This window comes from Lagenorhynchus albirostris, chromosome 4 (assembly GCF_949774975.1).
Source record: "Lagenorhynchus albirostris chromosome 4, mLagAlb1.1, whole genome shotgun sequence".
Taxonomy (NCBI): domain Eukaryota; kingdom Metazoa; phylum Chordata; class Mammalia; order Artiodactyla; family Delphinidae; genus Lagenorhynchus; species Lagenorhynchus albirostris.
In genome coordinates this window covers 83,986,393-83,994,647 of record NC_083098.1, presented here as the reverse complement: position 1 = coordinate 83,994,647, position 8,255 = coordinate 83,986,393, and positions in this window count along the sequence as shown.

Genomic DNA, 8,255 nt, shown 5'->3' with positions numbered 1-8,255 from the left:
CCTCTAGGAAATGGTACTAGACAGAATAGAGACAGAAATTCATGTTTTAATGTACTGTTTAAATGTTTTTAAAAAAATCATAAATAGGGAGTTCCCTGGCAGTCCAGTGGTTGGGACTTTCATGGCTGAGGGTCCAGGTTCGATCCCTGGTCCGGGGAGCTGGGATCCCACAGGCCACACAGCGGAGCCTAAATAAATAAATAAATAGGGCTTCCCTGGTGGCACAGTGGTTAAGAATCCACTTGCCAATGCAGGAGACACGGGTTCGAGCCCTGGTCTGGGAAGATCCCACATGCCACGGAGCACACAACTGCTGAAGCCCCGGGTGCCCTAGAGCCCGTGCTCTGCAACAAGAGAAGCCACCGCAGTGAGAAGCCGGCGCACCACAACGAAGAGCAGCCCCCGCTCGCTGCAACTAGAGAAAGCCCACACGCAGCAACGAGGACCCAATGCAGCCAAAAATAAATAAATAAATTTATAAAAATAAACAAATAAATAATAAACCATAAAAGGTTCAATTTTTTTTTAGGTTCAATATTTTTAAAAAAGGTTTTAAAATGATCAGTCTTCTTGAAACTCCTTTTATGATTTTATCCTAAGGAAATACACAGTAAATGTTTTATACTAAGATGATCATGACAACATTTATTTTAATGGTGTAAGACTGGAAATAACCTAAATGTCTAGCATGAAGAGAATGGTTAAGTAAATAATAGAAAATGGACTGTAATATAATGCAGTCATTTAAAAAACAAATTTTCTGAAAATTTTAGCCAGATGGGGAAAGGCTGACACTATGTTAAGTGGAAAAAAGCAAGTTGCTCTGTGTAAATTCAGTATTGTATCAATGACGTTACAAATGCATAGGAAAAAAAATAGCCTGGAAGAAAATATTCCCAAATGACAAGAGTGATTGCCTCTGATAGTAAGATTATGGGGGATTTTTCTCTTTCTGGACCTTTATATTTTCATATTCTTTTCAATTTTTGTGCAATGAGCATGCGTTATTTTGTAATGTGGGAGAAAAAGAAAGTAAAATACTGAGAAAACCATTACATGCATTCCTGGCATGAGTCAGGAACTGAATTTTCATGTTTAAATTAGCTTCAGAAACACAGGAGTGGTTTCTAGGCAACCTGCTTGGGAAATCATGTTCCTTTCCATTGTTGCTGGAGTGTGCATGAGTGTCTCAAAGAAAATGTAAGAGATGAACCCTTGCGAAAGCGGTCTCCTTCAAGGAAAAACAAGCTTTGTCACCGGGGCTTGAGTAATTGTGACCCCAGTCACATAGGGATCTGAGATATTTTGGGGTTTTTTTTCTGACGAATGAGTGCTTGATTTTAATGAGGATTGCCATAGGTAAGTAGAGTAGGATAGCTATTCAAGTCTCTGCAAATGGTGTGGGAAATTGGGGTAGGGGGTGGGGATGGGGAACAGGAGCCCAAACCAATAACCCCAGGTAGATGGCTTTCCTAAGAATCCAGGGCTGTGGATTCAGACAGTGGTGAGGCTTTACAAGATGGATTGCAGCGCAAGATGTGAAAAGATTGCCTCGTCATCCGGTGAGCCATTTACCGTCATTATAGACAATCCTGCTGAGCCAAAGGGCTTTTAATCAGGAGGAAACACTGAAAAATGGAACCAGAACTAAGAAACCCTTGGCCCATCAGACTGGGCTGAGTCAAGAATGATTTTTTAGCTTTAAGGGAGCCATGTTCTTTACAAAGAGTTTGTACAAGATGCAGAAAGTACTGTTCTCAGCCCACAATGTATGCTTTGTGGACCTCAACTACATTTTTCAGCAAGAAAACAAAAGGCATTCTGCCTGCTAAATGGGATCAGAGCTCAGTTTCTTGCTCCTACACCCCCTAGTGGTTGCCTTTTGTAATTACAAAAATTAAGTGAGGAAGTAAATAGCAGGCATTTGGGGTAAGGAGAGCAGTTGACTAAGGGTTAGTGCCTTTGACCTTGGCTCCCTCTAGATTTCATCAAAGCTCAAGGGGGAAGCTGTGGCCGCAAGAGGTACAGATGCACTTCCTAATAGAAGGTGGGACCGGAGGGCAGGAATCCTCCACAGAGGATGTTAAGAGCTTATTTTGTCTCCAAACTTGTGAACCCATGTCCTGAATTCCACCTAGTTGTGGTCCACTGGGTCTGGCCACCTCTCCTTTAAAGTGACAGATACCTGGAGGGTAAAAGAAGAGGGGGACTAATATTTACCTACCCTTCCTCATGTGGTAGCCCTTGAGGGCAAGACCCTTTTCTTTCTGTCTTTGTACTCCAGGGCTTAGCACATGTGTTTGTGTGAAATGTTTGTGGTCTTGAATGCTATATGTAGCCCATGAGGTAGATAATACTACCCTTGTTTTTCCAGTGAGGAAACTAAAGTGCAGAGAGGTTCAAGAATGCCTGAGCTATCTATCTAATAAATAGCAAAATAGAAATTCAAACCCCAAGTTCCAAAGGACCTGCTCTTTTCTTTCTACCAAGATGCCCCCTCCTGACACCTCATGCCCTCTGTCTTGCTGGTCCAAATTGTCAGGTGAAAGCCCCACTGTCTCTCTCCTTTGAGTCAGTCCACCCTGGGGGGCCAATGTCTTCCTTCTTCTCTGAACTTCTCATTTGTCAGTGAGTCACCCCTTTAACTCTCTTACTATCATTCAACTTTCCTCAGAAGTTTGCTTTTTTCTCCAAACAGTCCATAAGCATCTTGAAGGACGGGGTAATATATTAATTTTTCTGTAAACTCTCTGCCCAGCATTCAGTAAATATTTGCGGGAAGAGTGAATTTAACAGCAGAGTGTTGGTCAAAATATACCTCCCAGGGCCTGTTTGTACTAGGAAACTAGCAAAAAAATTTAATTTTTATCTGAAAACATTTATTCTCATCAAAAACACCTAATTAAGTGACTTTTTACTCCCCACCGAGGGGCTTGCAACCTAAGATAAATTAAATGCAGATCTCTTTCTCTAGGAGCTTAGAATCTTGAGAACATACATAACTGGGCTGTTACAACACTGGATTTGGGTCAAAGGTGGAATCTAAATTCACTTAGACTCTTCTGTTCTAACTGAAATCTTTTGGTTCCCAGGACAAATACAGGGTCCTGCTCTGACAAGCTGGGACACTGACGGACCTGGGAACAAGTAGCTGGCTTCCCTGCCAGATGTATTTATCGCATTATGTACTGCAATATACCCAGGTTTGTTTCATCTTCCTCCTACGGCTGCCCTCCAGGGAGCCACGCCTGGTACAGGTACATGCACAGTAAGATTAAGACCCAAAGCACTCAGCTCCCACTGTCCTCCCACAGGTGACATCAGACAGTGCCAGTCCTCAGGGGAAGCAGGCCAAGACTGCCAGGGGCAAGTGTGATGTGGGAGGATGTCAACTGTTATATATTTCATGAACATTTATTGGGCACTTCTTTTATGCCAGACACTGGGGATATGGTGACAAATAGGGCATTTTAGAGGTGCTCAGTCTCGTTGCAGGGACAAACATGTAAACAAACGATTGGATACATATTAGAATAGAAGTGCTTACGAGAAACCTCAAGAACACAGAGGAAATAGTACAGAATTCTGCCCCAGGAGGTTGGAAAAATCTTCATTGATTAGGTGACTCTCAAAATGTCTTGAAAGAGAAGTTGTTCACTGGTTGGCAAAGGCGGGATGAGTGTTCCAGGCCCAGGGAACAGCATGTACAAGAGCAAGGAGGCAGAAGGAGTGTAGGAAATCCACCTTGTTATGAACGCTACACGGAGATGGCCCGAGATGAGTCTGGTGGGGAAGGCGCTGAGAATAGGAAGGTTCTCATCTATTTAAGGTGGGGCTCTGGCTCCGTCCTATGGATTATGGGGGAACCTGGAAGGATTTCAAACCACAGGGGGTATAACACAGATTTCTAAATATCTACATAATGTGAGGGCAGGACTAGAGGAGGCAGAGCCTGAAGTAGAGGGACCAGCGCGAGGCTGGCAATCACAGAAATCCAGGCCATACTACTCTGTGCCAGGAGAGATAAGAGAGGCCATGTGGCCTTAGCTGATGGGACTGATGAAGCCTGGTGACAGATGGGCTGTGGCGGTTTGCTGGGGGGAGTCTAGGACACTCCCAGTTTTGGCATGGGCAGATGGGAATGGTGGCCCCATTCACCAAAATCAGGAACACACGGCTGGGGTCGGAGAAGAAGGTCAGGGGAGCGGGTGAGTTACATTTTGGCCATGTCTAAAATTGCCTGTGGGACGTCCAAGCAGAGCTGCCTAGTAAGTGGTTGGTATGTGGGAGTCTGAGCTCCAGGAAGACGCTGGTTTCTGAGGGAAGAAGGCTGGATCAGGCTTCTCTCTCTGCAGACATTCAATAAACATTGTTTTGAGAAGCTAATTAATGATTACAGGGCACTGGGAAAACAGAATGATGTTGCAATGTAAATGTGGATGCTCTTACAGTAATGGACTGGTGGTTGCAGAAAAGCTCAGGCTAAATAACACTAATTTTTTCCAGCTATAAATAGACCTTCTTCTGCAGTTGGGGTTTTCAATTCCACAGTGAAAAGAAATGCAGCAGTGGAAGCGAGAAAGAGGGGCAGAGAGATGGCATCTCGTGCCTACTGGGTACACATGTTAGCAAGGTCCAGCCACAGTGGATAAGGCAGGGATCTGCTCTGGTGCCAAAGAGCTTAGAGTCTAATATCATAGGTTCAAGTACTGATTCCTCAACTAACTGGTTAGGTGTCTGTAATAGATTATCAGATGTGTAGTAGATGTTTACTAACTGCTTTTAGAGATATAGTCACAGTTTTAAGCTCCTTCAAATCTCAGAACAGGCTCATGGTAGGTCCTTTATTAGGCTTCTTTTGGGGATGAGTAAACTGAACACAGAGAGTTTAAGTGACTTACCCAAGGCCACTCAGCTAAAAAGTGGCAGTTCCAAGATTTGAACCCAGACAGTCTGGGGCCAGAGTCCTTTCAGAAGCAATTAACTACTGTGTTATGCTGCCTTGCCATGTAAAAAAGTGCTTTGTAGAACTTTCAGTTTCTTATCACTGCATGGATTTTGTGAAGGGAAAGTTGCATAATTTACATTAAGGCCTAAATCATAGGTAAATGTTTTCACTGTGTTCTCCCATAATTGTTCCTTCAAAGAAGCGGTGTTCAATGATTTGTCCCCGATCTTCTTTTCGGAGAAAGCTCTAGGGGTTCCTGTCATTGTGTGACTTTGTGTTCGCAGACCACAGAAGTCTCCCTGACCAGCATTACCATTCAGCAGTAGAGACCGCTATTAAATTCAGTGTAATCATAATGGTCATGGGCTCACGAGTCAGAGAGACTTTGGCTCCATCCCAGCTCTGCCACTTGGGTGTGTTACTTAAAACTCTCCAAGCCTGCTTCCTCTGTCTGTTCATGGGATAATACTAATAACTCCCTAGGGCTATGAGGTTTACAGACAGTGGTAAGGAGATCACTATCTAGGGTAAGAGTCATTAAGTGCTCTAAGACACAAATAGACATGTGAAATGGGGGAAGCACACATTCTAGGAGAAGGGAACTGCAGAAGTCTTGCTTTGACAGGGAACTCGGAGTGGCTGATACACTAAAAGAATCAGCAAGGGGACTTCCCTGCTTGCGCAGTGGTTAAGAATCCACCTGCCAATGCAGGGGACACAGGTTCGATCCCTGGTCCAGGAAGATCCCACATGCCACGGAGCAACTAAGCCCTTGCCCCACAGCTACTGACCCCGCGTGCCTAGAGCCCGTGCTCTGCAACAAGAGAAGCCACTGCAATGAGAAGCCTGCGCATGGCAACGAAGTGTAGCCCCCACTCGCTGCAACTAGAGAAAGCCTGCGCACAGCAACGAAGATCCAATGCAGCCAGAGGAAAAAAAAAAAGAATCAATAAGACTGTCTCGTAAACTTATTAAGCAATTAGCATTCTTTTAATTCTTCAACAGTCAGTATTTCTCTCTCTATAGGACGTATATAACTAACAAAGCAAAACTTATGACTTTAAGAAAATAATTTTCCCTAAACATTTAAGCATTGATTCCAAACCTAAATTAAATTCTTTCATCCATTTAATTAAAATCACAACATGACACGCTGGATTTTCATAAATGCGTCAAACGCCTTAAAAAACTGACAAAACACACACTAAGTATTGTAATGGCTACAGAAATAATCATGTTCAATTTATTTAAAAATTGCTACTATCAAGGATTTAAGGTTGTTTGTTCTCATCTCCATTGTTAGTCTTATTTTGATTCTTATTTTTATTTTATACCTTCCTGGAATTTCTATTTCTATACCAATTTATGGTGGCAATAATCATACGCCTCACCCCTCCCCTACCAATACCAAAAAAAATCAGACGAGCCAAAGTTGCAGATTCTGAGTTATCACATGATTGATTCTTAGTGAGGAAACTGTACTAGCAACTCAAACCCTCACAATTAGTCTTTAGGTTGAGCCTTTTGAAGACAATCAAGTCTCATTTCTGATGTCATGGAACTTTTAAGTCCCTTTTAAGTTCAAAGGGACTTAAAGCATGGAGACCAGAAGCATGCATTCTTTAAAATGTTCACAATCAATATTCCCCATCCCATAATTCAGCCATTATAATATATTGATCTGGTCTGTTGCTGTAATTGGCAACTTAGGCATGTTTTATATCTAAAGCATATGCACTATAATGATGCTCATTATAATGATAGCATCACCTAGAACCTTGCTACTTAAAGTGTGGTCCATGGACCAGCAGCATCAGCATCCTATGGACAAAGAATCTCACTTCAGACCAGCAGGCTTAGAATCTTCATTCTAACAAGACCTCCTTCTACCTTGTGATTTGGTTGCATTTTAACATTGAGAAGCCCTAATATAAAGAATTCATCTACCTGGAGTTGACGGATCAAGCCTGCAGTTGGCACTCCTCTTTGGGTCATGCAATTTATTTATCCTCCTGAAACCCACTATTGCTCCCCCTCTTTCTTATAGTTTGAGACTTTATTTTAACTGCTAAGATTTCTACTACATTGACCGAGAGAAGTGGGCCTGGGACTGAATCTGAGGAATCCAATATTGAAGGAGCGGGGAGATGAGGACAAGTTGCCCAGAAATCTAGGAAAAAACCAACAGAGTCATGGGAAAGGCCTTTCAAGGTCATATTTGTCAGGTTCTCTTATCACACTGAGGAGCATGTAGTAAGCCCCTCCACAAACATCAGACATTGTTCCTGTTGTGATTATTAGTAGTAGTAATTAAAAAATGAAGAACAGGGCTTCCCTGGTGGCGCAGTGGTTGGGGGTCCGCCTGCCGGTGCGGGGGACGCGGGTTCGTGCCCCGGTCCGGGAGGGTGCCGCATGCCGCGGAGCGGCTGGGCCCGTAGGCCGTGGCCGCTGAGCCTGCGCGTCCGGAGCCTGTTCCCCGCAACGGGAGAGGCCGCAATGGTGAGAGGCCCGCGTACCGCAAGAAAAAAAACAAAAACAAAAAATGAAGAACCGAGGCTATATTGGACAAGCTGGGGAAACCCAAGAAGCATCATCACTGAGATTTCCCATAAGAGCAATATTTCCGGACCCTTTGAGGAAGGATCTATGGTCCCTCTAGAGTGTTGAATGAAGAAGGGCTGATTTGTAGAATAAACTCAGAAAAAAATTAAGGTCAGAGGAAATAGTCTGTTCACTGGAGTGTTTACATTTCTTTCTGAGGGCAGGGTGAGTGGTGTGAAGGGAGAGGATGATAACATGTCTAAGTAAACTGATTTTTAGCAAATGGCATGACTTTTCCACCACTTTGTTTTCTGGACCTTGACCATAGCATTTCATGCATTTTTTTAAAACATAAGCAAATGGTTTGAATACTGTTTTCAAAATTCCCTGCCCAAAAGAAGTGAGATATCTAGTCCTACAAACCCCGTGAAGAGTTAATTCCTCTGAGACCTGATTGTGCTCTGTTAGAAATTGATCTGGCTAAGAGATGAGGACAGAATAACGCAGGAACATTCTAGAAAGTATATTGATTAGGACACACTAACTCTAATAATCTACTTCATAGCTTAAATCTATTGGTAGGCTGTAGTATCATAAGCATTTAGCTATTAGTCAGAAATCCTAGATAAACGGATGGATCTCTAAAGAGTTGGCGTTTGACACTGTTACATTTCAAGCTGTTTTTTTGCGCCATCTCTTTAGAGCTGGTTAAAAACCAGATTTCGTTTATGACGTCATCTTCAAGGCCCTGTGTCAGGACATGCGG